This window comes from Anomaloglossus baeobatrachus, chromosome 4, assembly GCF_048569485.1.
Source record: "Anomaloglossus baeobatrachus isolate aAnoBae1 chromosome 4, aAnoBae1.hap1, whole genome shotgun sequence".
Lineage (NCBI taxonomy): Eukaryota > Metazoa > Chordata > Amphibia > Anura > Aromobatidae > Anomaloglossus > Anomaloglossus baeobatrachus.
In genome coordinates, this window is record NC_134356.1 from 351,243,479 (window position 1) to 351,260,263 (window position 16,785).

Sequence of the window (16,785 nt, forward strand, 5' to 3'; positions counted from 1 at the left end):
AAATTTTATTTTTTTATTTTCATGGCTCAACGTTATAAACTTCTGTAAAGCACCTGGGGGTTCAGGGTACTCACCAAACATCAAGATAAATTCCTTGAGGGGCCTAGTTTCCAATATGGGGTCACTTGTGGTGTTTTTTTTGCTGTTTACGTACCTTAGGGGTCCTCCAAATGCGACATGGTGTCCGCAATCTTTTTCAGCCAAATTTCCTTTCCAAAATTCAAATATTGCTCCTTCCGTTCCAAGCCCTACCATTTCTCCAAACAAAGGTTTCAGACCACAAGTGAGGTATCACCGCGCTCATAAAAAAGTGGGTAACAAACATTGGGGTCAAATTTTTGGAATTACCTCTTGAAAAAGTGAAAAAATTGATGCTAAAGCAACATTTTTGAGAAAAAAATGAAAATTTTCAATGTGACAACGTAACGTTATCAAAATCTGTGAAGTACCTGTGGATCCAAAATGCTTACTATACCCCTAGAAAGAAGCCTTAAGGGGTCTAGTTTCCAAAATGGTGTCACTTGTAAGGGGTTTCTGCTGTTTAGGTACCTTAGCGGACATGTAAATGCAACATGGTGCCCGCAATCTATTTCAGCCAAATTTGCTTTCCAAAATTCAAATATTGCTCCTTCTGTTCCGAGTCCTCCCATTTGTCCAAACAAAGGTTTCTGACCCCATGTGGGGTATTGGCGCGTTCATAAGAAAGTGGGTAACAAGTTTTGGGGTTCATTTTGTTGTGTTATTTCTTCTAAAAGTGAATAAATTTGGGGTAGAGCAACACTTTAGGTAAAATTTTATTTTTTGCTTTTTTTCATTCCACTTTGCTTTAGTTCCTGTGAAGCACCTGAAGGGTTAATAAACTTCTTGGATGTGGTTTTGAGTACTTTGAGGGGTGCTGTTTTGAGAATGGTGTCACTTTTAGGTATTTTCTGACACTTAGGCCTCTCAAAGTCACTTCAAATGTGATGTGGTCCCTAAAAAAATGGTTTTGTGAATTTTGTTGAAAAAATGGGAAATTGCTGATGAACTTTGACCTTTTCTAACTTCCTAACCCCAAAACATTTTGTTTCAGAAATTGCGCTAATGTAAAGTAGACAAGTGGGAAATGTTATTTATTAACTGTTTTGTGTGACATAACTCTCTGGGTTAAGGGCATAAAAATTAAAAGTTTGAAAATTGCAAAATTTTCAAAATTTTCATCAAATTTCCGATTTTTTCACAAATAAAAGCAAAAAATATCGTTCTAAATTTATAACTATCATGAAGTACAATATGTCACGAAAAAACAATGTCAGAATCACCGGGATCCGTTGAAGCGTTCTAGAGTTATGACCTCATAAAGTGACACTGGTCAGAATTGCAAAAAATGGCCTGGTCATTAAGTACAAAACTGGCTTCGTCCTTAAGGGGTTAATTCATCCATTGGTTTTATAAATTACTCTTTTGAAAGCTGAAACCCTCCCAAATTTGGTTTAGGTTATGAAAATAAAGTTGCTGCAAAGCTGAAATATTGATCATTTAATGAACACAGAAAGGTAAGATTTTGGCAAGACAAAAGTTTTGTCGCCTTGTCATATAATACACCCAATCCTAGTTTACATCCTCACCTGTGCTCACTAAATGATCGGTTAATTAATGGGTGTGTGTATAAAAAGAAACCCAGCACCCCAGTTGAACTGCAACTTTACCTCTGACATGCCAAAAATCCACCCTTTGACCAAAACCTTGATTATCAAGAGGCTGAAGACCAGATCCACTGCAGAGGTGGCTGGCACCTTTAATGTGTCTCAGTGTGAAGTACAAAGAATTAAAAAAAGATTTGAAGAGACTGGAGATGTCTTTGACAAGCCAAGGTCCGGACGACCCCACAAGACAACTGCTCAGGAGGAACGTTTGTTGGTTAGAAAATCCAAAGCCAGCCCCTAACAGGCCTGGTCACCTCAAATCCCTGTGTCAACTAGAATAGTGTGTAGGATTCTGTCTCGAAATGGCCTCCATGGTCGAATCAGTGCCCGGAAGCCAGCACTAAACAAAAGGCAATTAAAAAAATGTGTTGCATTTACCAAGTCCCACAGCCTGCTAAACAGATGGACGCTGGAAAAGTGGCAGAAGGTGGATTTCTCTGATGAATCTTCAGTTGAATTACATCACAGCTGCCGCAAATACTGCAGGAGACCTACTGGAGCCCGTTTGGATCCAAAATACACCCAGAAAACAGTTAAGTTTGGTGGTGGAAAGATCATGGTCTGGGGTTACATTCAGCATGGGGGTGTGCAAAACATTTGCAAGGTGGAAGACAATATCAATAGCCTAAAATATCAAGACGTATTAACTACCTCTTACATTACCAATCATAAAATGGGTCAAATTTTGCAGCAGGATGGTGCTCCATCTCATACATAGAGATGAACGAACCGGTCGCGGTTCGGCTCGAGGTCGGTTCGCCGAACGGAGCTCCCGTTCGAGTTCGGTTCGTCGAACGTTCGACGAACCGAACTCGAACTGCATAGGAAACAATGGCAGGCAATCACAAACACATAAAAACACCTAGAAAACACCCTCAAAGGTGTCCAAAAGGTGACAAACAACTCACAACACAACACAAACACATGGGAAAGTGACAAGAACAAATTCTCATGTGAAAACAAAACAGCGTTACGAGGAAAAGGAGGACGAGACACACATATAGGCATGGCATGCCCTTCTAAAATCATGTAAAACACCGCAAGGTGACTCCAAGCGGAGTCTCCCTTTTTTACAAAAATTGGGCCACACAGACACCCCTTCAGTGGCAGCATCAAGCACATTCTAAAATACGCCATACTTAACCGTCCCCAGGATGACACCGGGGTAGGTAGCAAAGTCTTTCCTGATCCCAGCTCTGTTCATCTTGGATCATTTTTAAAAAACACAGCAAGCAAGGGTTACTCCAAGCGGAGTCTCCCTTTTTTTCCAAAAATTGTGCCCCACACACACCCACCCATTCAGTGGCAGCACTTGTGCCCTAGTTGTACACTTCACAGCTAGATTTGCATCAAGCACATTCAAAAATACGCCATACTTAACCGTCCCCAGGATGACACCGGGGTAGGTAGCAAAGTCTTTCCTGATCCCAGCTCTGTTCATCTTGGATCATTTTTAAAAAACACAGCAAGCAAGGGCTACTCCAAGCGGAGTCTCCCTTTTTTACAAAAATTGGGCTACACAGACACCCCTTCAGTGGCAGCACTTGTGCCCCAGTTGTACACTTCACAGCTAGATTTGCATCAAGCACATTCTAAAATACGCCATACTTAACCGTCCCCAGGATGACACCGGGGTAGGTAGCAAAGTCTTTCCTGATCCCAGCTCTGTTCATCTTGGATCATTTTTAAAAAACACAGCAAGCAAGGGTTACTCCAAGCGGAGTCTCCCTTTTTTTCCAAAAATTGTGCCCCACACCCACCCACCCATTCAGTGGCAGCACTTGTGCCCTAGTTGTACACTTCACAGCTAGATTTGCATCAAGCACATTCAAAAATACGCCATACTTAACCATCCCCAGGATGACACCGGGGTAGGTAGCAAAGTCTTTCCTGATCCCAGCTCTGTTCATCTTGGATCATTTTTAAAAACACAGCAAGCAAGGGTTACTCCAAGCGGAGTCTCCCTTTTTTTCCAAAAATTGTGCCCCACACACACCCACCCATTCAGTGGCAGCACCTGTGCCCTAGCTGTACACTTCACAGCTAGATTTCCATCAAGCACATTCAAAAATACGCCATACTTAACCGTCCCCAGGATGACACCGGGGTAGGTAGCAAAGTCTTTCCTGATCCCAGCTCTGTTCATCTTGGATCATTTTTAAAAAACACAGCAAGCAAGGGTTACTCCAAGCGGAGTCTCCCTTTTTTTCCAAAAATTGTGCCCCACACACACCCACCCATTCAGTGGCAGCACTTGTGCCCTAGTTGTACCCTTCACAGCTAGATTTGCATCAAGCACATTCAAAAATACGCCATACTTAACCGTCCCCAGGATGACACCAGGGTAGGTAGCAAAGTCTTTCCTGATCCCAGCTCTGTTCATCTTGGATCATTTTTAAAAAACACAGCAAGCAAGGGTTACTCCAAGCGGAGTCTCCCTTTTTTTCCAAAAATTGTGCCCCACACACACCCACCCATTCAGTGGCAGCACTTGTGCCCTAGTTGTACACCTCACAGCTAGATTTGCATCAAGCACATTCAAAAATACGCCATATTTAACCGTCCCCAGGATGACACCGGGGTAGGTAGCAAAGTCTTTCCTGATCCCAGCTCTGTTCATCTTGGATCATTTTTAAAAAACACAGCAAGCAAGGGTTACTCCAAGCGGAGTCTCCCTTTTTTTCCAAAAATTGTGCCCCACACACACCCACCCATTCAGTGGCAGCACTTGTGCCCTAGTTGTACCCTTCACAGCTAGATTTGCATCAAGCACATTCTAAAATACGCCATACTTAACCATCCCCAGGATGACACCGGGGTAGGTAGCAAAGTCTTTCCTGATCCCAGCTTTGTTCATCTTGGATCACTTTTAAAAAACACAGCAAGCAAGGGTTACTCCAAGCGGAGTCTCCCTTTTTTTCCAAAAATTGTGCCCCACACACACCCACCCATTCAGTGGCAGCACTTGTGCCCTAGTTGTACACTTCACAGCTTGATTTGCATCAAGCACATTCAAAAATACGCCATACTTTACCGTCCCCAGGATGACACCGGGGTAGGTAGCAAAGTCTTTCCTGATCCCAGCTCTGTTCATCTTGGATCATTTTTAAAAAACACAGCAAGCAAGGGTTACTCCAAGCGGAGTATCCCTTTTTTTCCAAAAATTGTGCCCCACACACACCCACCCATTCAGTGGCACCACTTGTGCCCTAGTTGTACCCTTCACATCTAGATTTGCATCCAGCACATTCCAAATCCACAAGCATTTACTCTCCCCAGGATGACACAGGGGTAGTAAATTCCTGGTGTATCCATGACTTGTTCATTTTGATGAACGTTAGTCTGTCCACATTGTCACTGGACAGACGCGTGCGCTTATCTGTCAGCACACACCCAGCAGCACTGAAGACACGTTCAGAGACAACGCTGGCAGCTGGACACGACAAAATCTCCAAGGCGAAACTGGAGAGCTCTGGCCATTTTTCTAGATTTGAAGCCCAAAATGAGCAAGGCTCCATTTGCAAAGTCATGGCATCAATGTTCATTTGGAGATACTCCTGTATCATCCTCTCCAGCCGTTGACTATGTGTCAGACTTGTTGTCTCTGGTGGCCTTGCAAAGGAGGGTCTAAAAAAATTATGAAAAGATTCCATAAAATTGCTGTTACCAGCACCAGATACAGTCCTACTGGTACGGGTAGACTGTTGAAGATGACGAGACCGTCCCATGTTTGTCAAGTTACAACTGGGAGATTCACTCCCTGCACCTGCACGGTTGTTTGGTGGAAAAGCCGAGCTAAGATCGAGTAACAGCTTCTGCTGATACTCCTGCATACGTGCGTCCCTTTCTATGGCTGGAATTATGTCACAAAATTTGGACTTGTACTGGGGATCTAATAGTGTGGCAAGCCAGTAGTCATCATCACTTTTAATTTTGACAATACGAGGGTCATGTTGGAGGTAGTGCAACAAGAAGGCACTCATGTGTCTTGCGCAGCCATGCGGACCAAGTCCACGCTGTGTTTGTGGCATAGAGGTGCTACCCGTTCTTTCTTCCTCTGACATCTCCCCCCAACCTCTTTCAACTGAAATTTGACCAAGGTCTCCCTTATCCGCTGAGTCTTCCATGTCCATGGACAGTTCGTCATCCATTTCTTCATGTTCTCCTGCACCTTCCTCAACATTTCGCCTGCTACCATGCGCCCTTGTTGATTCCTGTCCCCCATGGTTCCATGCCTGCCGTGTTGGTGATGATGAACGTCTGGACCTTGGTGATGTTGTTGTGTCTTGCGCATATGAATCCTCCTGTAGTTCCTCCCCTTCCTGTTGTCTCACCCCCTGACTCCGAATAGTGTTTAGCGTGTGCTCCAGCATGTAAATGACTGGAATTGTCATGCTGATAATGGCATTGTCAGCGCTAAACATATTCGTCGCCATATCGAAACTGTGCAGAAGGGTGCATAGGTCCTTGATCTGAGACCACTCCATCAGGGTGATCTGTCCCACCTCTGCGTCTCGTTGGCCCAGGCTATACGTCATGACGTATTGCACCAGGGCTCGGCGGTACTGCCACAGTCGCTGTAACATGTGGAGAGTCGAATTCCAGCGTGTCGGCACATCGCATTTCAGGCGATGAACCGGCAGGCCGAAAGACTTCTGGAGCGATGCAAGTTGCTCAGCTGCGGCGGTTGAACAGCGGAAGTGAGCAGACAGTTTTCGTGCCCTGGTCAGAAGGCCATCTAGGCCGGGATAGTGCGTTAAAAATTGCTGGACAACAAGGTTCAACATGTGAGCCATACAAGGCACGTGTGTCACCTTGCCCAGGCGAAGGGCCGCACCCAGGTTTGCAGCATTGTCGCACACGGCCTTACCAGGCTGCAGGTTGAGTGGAGACAACCATTTATTAAATTCGGACCGCAGAGCTGACCACAACTCCTCAGCTGTGTGACTCCTATTACCAAGACATGTCAAGCTAAAGACCGCCTGATGCCGTTGCGCTCTGCTGCCAGCATAGTAATGAGGGGTGCGTGATTCCTTCTGCGCAGTGAGAACGCTGGTGGCCTGACCAGGCAGGCTTGGGGCGGAGGTGGAGGACCCAGATGAGGTGGAGGAGGCAGAAGCAGTGGCGGAACTTGGACAGACAGAGGATTGACACACAAGTCGTGGGGACGGCAAGACTTGTGCAGCAGACCCTTCACCATCTATCACGATAGTTACCCAGTACCCAGTCAGCAACATGTAACGTCCCTGTCCAAGCTTACTGGTCCAAGTATCGGTGGTGAAATGCACCCGTTCACACACAGAGTTTCTCAAGGAAGCGGTGATGTTGTGTGCGACATGCTGGTGTAGCGCGGGCACACCTTTCTTAGAGAAGTAGTGGCGACTAGGCATCTGGTACTGGGGCACAGCGACAGACATAAGGTCTCTAAAATCCTGTGTGTCCACTAGGCAGAAAGGCAGCATTTCGGTAGCCAAGAGCTTACAGAGGGATAGAGTCAACCTCTTAGCTTTGTCATGTGTCGCAGGAAATGGCCTTTTATTTGACCACATCTGAGGGACAGAGATCTGGCTGCTGTGTGTAGACTGCGTTGAGTAGGGTGTCCCTGGAAAAATGCAGGTTTGTGAGGAAAGTGCAGGCGGAGACATGATGTTGCCTTCATCCAACGTTGGTGCTATCGATGTCTGAGAGAGCTGTACACACTCACTTGTTTCCCCTTCCAAACCAACTGACGACCTACCAAACAAACTGCCTGTTGCGGTTACAGTGGTGGAAGTTGTGCGTTGAAAACCAGGTGTGACAGCTGTCCCCACAGTCCTAGAAGATGAAGAGTGCGCGGATGCACTGGAAGGGGCAGGCCGTGGATGGTTCGCTCCTCTAGGCCGCATTGCAGCACGGTGAACTTCCGACTGGGACCTATGATATTTATTCATGTGACGATTCATGGAAGAAGTTGTCAAACTGCTGAGGTTTTGACCTCTACTAACAGAATCACGACAAATTTTACACATCACATAATTTGGGCGATCTTTTTCTATGTCAAAAAAGGACCAGGCTAGGCAAGGCTTAGAGGGCATGTGACCTGCTGAGCCCCCCCGACTAGTGCTCAGAGGCAGAGTGGTGGCTGATGATGCAGTTGTAGACGTGCTACCAGTGCTCCGACTCTGTCCAGGAAGGCGCAAGGTAACTTCGTCGTCGGTTGCATCCTCCTCCACCGCCTCTGTTGACCTCCTTGAGTGCCTGACTGGGGGTTGACAGTAGGTGGGATCTAGAACTTTATCATCAATTGTTGTGTTTGCACTCCCCTCCCCCTCAGACCGAGCCTCTTCTTGCCCTGACCGAATATTTAAGTTGTCATCCCAATCTGGTATCTGCGTCTCATCGTCATCAGTATGTTCCTCATTGTCTATAACCACAGGTGTTACAGTTTGTGACAAAGGTTCTGGGCATCACTGCAGACCATTTCCTGGTCTGTACTCACTGTAGCTTGGGAGCAGACCTCTGATTCCTGCAGGGATAACAGGCAGCATGGAGAGAGCCAGCCGCAGCAGTGAGTGAGAGTGTGTCCCTGCAGAGGGGAGACCAAGGAGTGCAAGGAAACCAGCGATACAGCCGCTTGTAATTGTATGTGTGGAGCCCCGCAAACGCTGTGTCGGTGCATTACCTTCAGGGACTCCACGCAGCTGGATCTGGTCACAGGTAGGGAACCTTCTTCTTTTATTGTCGTGACGCCACTCTCAGTATTGCGGTCAGCGGGGACCGCCACTGCAGATTAAGGGATGCCTGGGGCTGATGGTGGGTGCAGTCAGTATATTAGCCCCCTGAGAGTGAGGCAAGCCCCAGGCCCCGGTGTATGTGTGTGGGACCACAGGTCGCAGAATGACTCAAACACAGTCCAAGAAGTCTTTCAACGTGTTTACTCACTGTTTGGAGGTCACGGTGAGATGCCCGGGCGACACTGTGATAACCAGGTTGAACCAGGAATTCCAGGAGGCCGTTCTGAGGGTAGCTGTCCACTCGCCTTCCTTGCACTCTTTCTGTTTTAGGAGGATCCTTTGCTTGAAGCGTGGTAGGACCCCTCCAGGGAAGCTGTTACCACCCTGCTCCCCTCTCTCTCTGGCTCGTCTGCCGGCAGCGTGGCCTTGGTGGGATGGCGTCTGGCCCTGTCCCCTTATGGGCCTGGTGATTGCTGCTTGGCTCAAGCTCTGTGTAGTCGTGGTGAGGGCATGAAGTACCCCCCCCCACCTGTAGGTTAAGCAGCTCTGGATGATCTGCTGCCTGTACTGGGGATCTAGTTCCCCTTGTGTGATCGGATACCGGGATCTCCGTACTCAGCCACCCTTCTCTCTGGATGGTTTTCAGGCCGACCCACGGTACTCCTTTCTCCCCCGCTTTCAGCTACTGCACTCCTCAGGACCTGTCTGACACGAGAGCTCCTCTGCTCCCTTCCACACACTTCAACTTCTTCCTCTCGACTCCCCCCTTTTTCTCTCTCTCTGCCCTGCTTCCTAGCAACTAGCCCCTGAACACACCCCTAGCTGGGAATTGAAAGTTAACCCCTTCTGGCTACCCAAGGGTCCCCTCTGGTGATGTGGGAGGCCTGATCACTATATGTTTGTGTGTGCGCCTCATCCTGGCCTTTGGAGATTACCTGGAAGCATTGCTCCCGCATGGGTGCAATACTCTGTGGTGCCTGACCAGGTCAGGGGCGCCACATTCCCCCTTAGTTATCATCAGCACGTCCTCGGGCTGCAAAGACAAGAGAAAAGAAAAGGTAAATACAAACTTTTCCCACACAGGGGCAATTATTTACATTTAAACATGCCAGGTACCATTCCACCACCAACCACCCACATGTCCGACCAGGGCTGGGCCATCACATTCCCCAGACCTTTCCTCCAATCTTCCTCTCCTGAGGAGAGTGGTGTAAGGTAGGCCCCATAAACAGGCGTACCCGCTTCCGAGTGTTGGGGGGCAGGCCCCATAAACAGGTGTGCCCCCTTGTTGGTGCAGAGCCATGCCCCTCAACAGGCAGACTCTGTGGTTGATACCAAGGAGGCAACTTTTTACAATGCAAAGTTTGTGGTTAAAGCCAGTTCATAACCAGTGGTCTAACATTTTAAGGAGGTCTCACAATAGTCCTTGTGGGCACATTTCGCTTAAACGTTACTTAACTATAACAGGTTAAACATTACATTTCATACCGTTACTTTGAACTAAACTGTACTTTCTCTATAGCGTAATGGGAGCTGACCAAAGTTGCTGCGGGTTGATCTACGCAGTACCATACTGTCATCTGTCTGAGGTTGTGTCCTCCCACCCGATGTATGTGTCTCAATGTGAATAATTGGTGTGCTAGGTATTGATGCCAGTGCATGGTCTTCTGCTTCAGCTACATTTGGCTCTTCCAGGTTCTGAACAGGTTCTTCGGGGTCTCTTACTTCTCCCGATTGAGGGAATGTAATAACCGGAATAACTACTGCTCCATTGTATTGAGGCCAACTTGCTGGAAAATCTCCAAGTACAGTATGGATCATCTTTTCTTTTGGTTCTTGAACTGGCAAAGGGTTGGGACTTTCTTCAGGGATTCTTAGTTGCTCAGGACATTTCTTTAGGCGATCTCTAGAAACGACAGCTGTTGTTTTTCCTCCATCCTTGCTGATACGGCATGTCTTTTCATTGCTAAGCGTCGATGGTAACACAGTATAGGGTTCTTCTTCCCAGTGATTGTCAAGTTTATGATGTCTTCTCTTTCTCTTGAGAACTATATCTCCTGGCATCAAAGGAACAGCAGGTGCTTTTCGATTGTAGGCCTTTTCTTGTTTCTCACGCTGCTTCGCTCCACACACTCTTGTACTTTCTTGTATTGGGCTTGGCGGTTGGAATCCCAATCAGCACCTTGTAGATGGTCTTCAGGGGTCTCAACTCCCATTTCCAGATCTACTGGCAATCTCCCTGGTCTGGCCCTCATCAGGTATGCCGGTGTGCAGTTCGTGGAACTCACAGGGATGTTGTTATACATGTCCACTAGATCGGGCAGCTTTTCCGGCCACTGACTTCGTTCTTCTAGTGGGAGCGTCTTCAGAAGGTCGAGAATGATGTGGTTCATCTTCTCACACATGCCATTGGTCTGGGGATGGTAAGGCGTAGTACGGATCTTCTGGCAGCCGTATAGGTTACAAAACTCCTTAAACACCTCAGCTTCAAAGGCTGGTCCTTGGTCAGTGAGCACTTGATCTGGATAGCCATGTGGTCGACAGAAGTGTGTTTGGAAAGCTTTGGCTGCAGTTTGACCTGTCAAGTCCTTGACTGGTACTACCACCAGGAATCTGGAGTAGTGGTCAACCATAGTGAGAGCGTAGTTGTAGCCTTGTCTGCTGGGTGCCAACTTTACATGGTCCAGGGCCACGATCTCCAGAGGCCGTTTAGTTTGGATTGGCTGGAGTGGTGCTCTCTGGCTGTGCTGGTCTTTTCTTCTAAGATTGCAGGGCCCGCAGTTTCGACACCACTTCTCTAGGGCGGATCTCATACCCACCCAGTAGAATCTTACTTTAAGTAGGGCCTCCAGTTTCTTCCAACCAAAGTGGCCTGCACCATTGTGATAGGCTTCTAGCACCATCCTCGTATCCTTCTGTGGTACAATCACTTGCCACACCTTCTCATGCGTCCTCGGGTCAATGATGCTCCTGTAAAGTTTGTCTTGATAGATGAATAATCGACCCCTCTCCTTCCATAGGTACTGTGCCTCAGGTGGGGCTCCTTTGTCAAGGCTGGCGCCAGGCTGGCTGATCAGTTTCTTTACCAAGCCTACCGCTGGATCATTTTCCTGGGTCTCTTCCAGTTGTAGTGAGGTAGTGGGTTCAGGGTCACCTCTTGGCGGTTGGCACGCGACTGCCGACACTGTTTTGCTCCATGGCGATGGAACGCTGGCAGCTCAATCTCTTCAAGATCATCTTCATCTTCACCCTCGTCTGCTAGGTGAGGCATCCTGGACAGAGCATCTGCGTTGCCGTTCTTGCGGCCAGCTCGATACTTGACAGTAAAGTCATAATTCGCCAGTCGGGCTACCCAACGCTGCTCCATGGCACCCAATTTAGCAGTATCCAAGTGGGTCAGGGGGTTGTTGTCCGTGAAGACAGTGAATTTGGTGGCTGCCAGGTAGTGCTTGAACCGCTCTGTGATAGCCCATACCATGGCCAGGAACTCTAGCTTGAATGAGCTATAATTCTCTGGGTTTCTTTCAGTAGGCCTGAGCTTCCTGCTGGCGTAAGCAATCACACGCTCTTTGCCTCCCTGCACCTGTGAAAGCACTGCTCCCAGTCCCACATTACTGGCATCGGTGTACAGTACGAATGGCAGACCGTAGTCAGGGTAGGCTAGGATCTCTTCACCCGTCAAGGCCCCTTTCATTTGTCTGAAGGAGTGTTCTTCTGCTTCTCCCCAGTGAAATGGCGGGCCGGAGATCTTTCCTTTCTTCTTTGGGTGGCCTACCAGGAGCTCTTGCAAAGGCGCTGCCATTTTCGTGTAGCCCTTGATGAACCTTCTGTAGTAGCCTACCAAGCCAAGGAACTGACGTACCTCCCGGACGGTAGTAGGTGTGGGCCATTCCTGGATGACTGTGACCTTCTCTGGGTCCGGTGCTACTCCTTCTGCACTGACCACGTGACCTAGGTACTGGACCTTTGGCTTCAGTAGATGGCACTTGGATGGTTTCAGCTTCATTCCATATCGGGATAGTGCTTCAAACACTTCAGCCAGGTGTTTCAGGTGGTCCTCGTAGGTCTTGGAGTACACGATGACATCATCCAGGTAGAGCAGGACGGTTTCAAAGTTGAGGTGCCCTAGGCAGCATTCCATAAGCCTCTGGAAGGTCCCGGGGGCATTGCAGAGTCCAAATGGCATGCTGTTGAACTCACAGAGGCCCATTGGTGTGGTGAAGGCCGTCTTCTCCCGATCTTCTTCTGCTACAGATACTTGCCAGTAGCCACTAGTAAGATCTAGGGTAGAAAAGTAGTTAGAGGCTTTCAAGGCAGCGAGGGATTCCTCTATCCTTGGCAAAGGGTAGGCATCCTTGTGTGTTATCTGATTTATCCGTCTGTAATCCACACACATCCTCATCGTGCCATCCTTCTTTCTTACCAGGGGAGCCGCCCAGGGGCTACAACTGTCCCTTATGACGCCTGCCTCCTTCATGTCCTTCAGCATGTCCTTTGTGCGCTGGTAATGGGCTGGTGGAATAGGCCTATGTCTTTCCTTAATGGGAGGATGACTGCCTGTGGGTATGTGATGTTGCACCCCTTTGATCCTACCAAAGTCTAGTGGGTTCTTACTAAAGACCTGCTCGTATTCCTGCACGACCCTGTAAACCCCATATTTCTGGTAGTCGGGTGTAGAGTCAGTCCCCACGTGTAGTTTCTGGCACCAATCTTCTAACTGCTTTTGGGAGGTCTCACCCTCTTTTGAGTCAGCTTGTGTCAGGGGACCTACAGGTGTTATGGCGTCATCTGAGCATGTAAACAGTTTGGCTATGGTAGCGTACCTTGGTAGTCTGGCTTCCTCCTCCCCACAGTTCAACACTCGTACAGGCACTCGTCCCTTGTGTACATCAACTACCCCCCTGGCTGTCAGAATCGTGGGCCAGTGGTCTGAATGAGTGGGCTCTAGTACAGCCTGGTAATCCTGTCCTCTGAGACCTACCGCTGCTCTACACCACATCATCATTTCACTCCGTGGGGGTATCACAATGGGGTTAGCATCCATCACCCGTACACTACCAATCTCACCGCCAGTCTGTTTTACCTGTTGCTTCCTCAGAATGATTCGGATCTCCTTTTGCAAGGCTCTTTGCGACCTGCCCTCAGCACCCTCAACAATCTGGTGAAGCAACAACAACACTTCCCCTAAGCAATTTTCTATGACATTAGTGCCTAAAATCATTTGCGGGTTCCTTTCTCTAATATCAGTGTCCACAACAATCAGTCCTTGTCCCTTCATTTCCTGCCTTCCCACCTTTATGGTTACCTCTTTGACCCCGATCTGGTCTATAGGCTGTCCGTTGGCAGCATAGATGGTGAGGGAGGGGTCCGGTGGTCGGAGATCGTCGTCCGACCAAAACCTCCGATAAAGGACATACGGGATCGTGGTGACCTGAGAGCCGGTGTCCAATAATGCCGGGGTAGGGATCCCGTCCAGGACGATGGACAGGACAGGACGTCCACCCACGTACTGATCACAGCAGCGACCTGGGCCTGATCTTCTTAATCCTGAGGACTGGCCCCCGGCCCCAGGTTTGGCTCGTTTAAAGGACAGGCCCTTGCATAGTGTCCCGCCTCCTGGCAACGACGACAGATGGGTTGTCCAGATGAGTCATAGCGATCACTGCTCCTGCCTCGGGTTGGGGGACCTCTTCTCCTCCGCATCCAAGGGACGTCCTCTGGGTTGTCAGCTAGCAGGATCCGATGAGGGACTTTGGTCTCTGAGGGCAACTGCATTGCTTTCAGGATTTGTGCGACGTCCTTAGTGAGCTGTTGCACCTGGGAGGATAGCGTACTTATGGTCTCTGCTGGCGCGTTGAGTCCTTTTGCAGTTATTAGGGTCTGCGAGGAGGATTCCGCTCCTGCAGCCGTGGAACTGGCAGGCCATGCTGGTGCGACGGGGTCTGTGTCCACAGGAGGTTGGAGTGCTTTCACTGCCCTGTCTTTCAGAATGGCAAAGTCCACGTCAGGGTGTTCCAGGGACCACAGCTTCATCTGCTTCCCATCCTCAGGAGAGCGCAGGCCCCGCAAGAATTGTTCCTTCATCATCCGGTTTCCTTCCTGATCACTGACAGGGTCCACCAGCTTGAGAGCCCGTAGTGCAGCCTGCAGCCTGAGGGCATAGGCTCTTATGCTATCTTGGGGCTTCTGCCGGCAGTTATAGAAGTCCGTCCTCAGCTCTCCCTCGGTGCGGTGTTCAAAAGCAGCTGCTAGTTTGGCAAAGATGGTCTCAACAGAGCTCCGGTCATCATTGGTCCAGGACTCAGCTTCCAATTCTGCTGCTTCAGTCAATTGTCCCAGCACCACAGCGGCCCTCTGCTTACCAGTCATCGCGTGCATGTCTAGCAGGGTGTTGATCTTCTTCTTAAACCCGGTCAGCGTGTCTATTTTACCGGCGTATTGGGGCAGCCATTGCGCTCCTGGGACATACAGCAAGGAAACTGGCATTATGGGGGAGATTTCAGCCGGCGCGGCTGCGACCGCGGCACCGGCACCAGGCGCTGCTGCGTCCAGCGCGACGGGGGCTGGCATCGCTTGGGCTGCGTCGCCCTGACCAGGGGCATTACCTCCTGCAGCGTCCATTTTTCTTCAAAAATCTGCGCGCCCCCTTTCCACTTCCTGGGTCAGAACGCTCTCTGAATTGTGGGGATTCTGGGGCGGCCACACCTCTTCGTGGGCGGTGCTCTTCTCCCTCGCGCGGGCTGCAGCGCGCGCTTTTGAAGATGGCAATATGGCGGCGGTTCAATTTTTGCGGTCGGACCTCTGAGGCACACGGTCACCTGTCTGAACAGGTCTAGTCCTTATCCTGTTCGTGACGCCAGATGTGGAGCCCCGCAAACGCTGTGTCGGTGCATTACCTTCAGGGACTCCACGCAGCTGGATCTGGTCACAGGTAGGGAACCTTCTTCTTTTATTGTCGTGACGCCACTCTCAGTATTGCGGTCAGCGGGGACCGCCACTGCAGATTAAGGGATGCCTGGGGCTGATGGTGGGTGCAGTCAGTATATTAGCCCCCTGAGAGTGAGGCAAGCCCCAGGCCCCGGTGTATGTGTGTGGGACCACAGGTCGCAGAATGACTCAAACACAGTCCAAGAAGTCTTTCAACGTGTTTACTCACTGTTTGGAGGTCACGGTGAGATGCCCGGGCGACACTGTGATAACCAGGTTGAACCAGGAATTCCAGGAGGCCGTTCTGAGGGTAGCTGTCCACTCGCCTTCCTTGCACTCTTTCTGTTTTAGGAGGATCCTTTGCTTGAAGCGTGGTAGGACCCCTCCAGGGAAGCTGTTACCACCCTGCTCCCCTCTCTCTCTGGCTCGTCTGCCGGCAGCGTGGCCTTGGTGGGATGGCGTCTGGCCCTGTCCCCTTATGGGCCTGGTGATTGCTGCTTGGCTCAAGCTCTGTGTAGTCGTGGTGAGGGCATGAAGTACCCCCCCCCACCTGTAGGTTAAGCAGCTCTGGATGATCTGCTGCCTGTACTGGGGATCTAGTTCCCCTTGTGTGCTCGGATACCGGGATCTCCGTACTCAGCCACCCTTCTCTCTGGATGGTTTTCAGGCCGACCCACGGTACTCCTTTCTCCCCCGCTTTCAGCTACTGCACTCCTCAGGACCTGTCTGACACGAGAGCTCCTCTGCTCCCTTCCACACACTTCAACTTCTTCCTCTCGACTCCCCCCTTTTTCTCTCTCTCTGCCCTGCTTCCTAGCAACTAGCCCCTGAACACACCCCTAGCTGGGAATTGAAAGTTAACCCCTTCTGGCTACCCAAGGGTCCCCTCTGGTGATGTGGGAGGCCTGATCACTATATGTTTGTGTGTGCGCCTCATCCTGGCCTTTGGAGATTACCTGGAAGCATTGCTCCCGCATGGGTGCAATACTCTGTGGTGCCTGACCAGGTCAGGGGCGCCACATATGTACTCATGTAGATCTCTATGCAACATGGTATGAGACTGGACTGCAATGCACATACTGGTGAAAGACTATAAGAGAGCTGTGCCTGGGTAGAAAAGCTACTTCAGAGCTGTCCCTTGGTAGTAGGGCCTTACCACAGCTGTCCCTGGGTAGAAGGGCTATACAAGAACTGTCCCTGTGTAGTAGGGCTGTACCACAGCTGTCCCTGTGTAGAAGAGCTATACAAGAGCTGTCCCAGGTTAGTAGGACTGTACCACAGCTGTTCCTGGTTAGTAGGGATGTAACATAAAGCTTTCCCTGGGTAGTAGGCTGTATAAAAGCTATCCCTGGATAGAAAGGCGATACAAGAGCTGTCTCTAGATACTAGGGCTGTACCACAGCTGTCCCTAGATAGTAGGACTATATGACAGCTGTCCATGGGTAGTAGGACTATTAGAG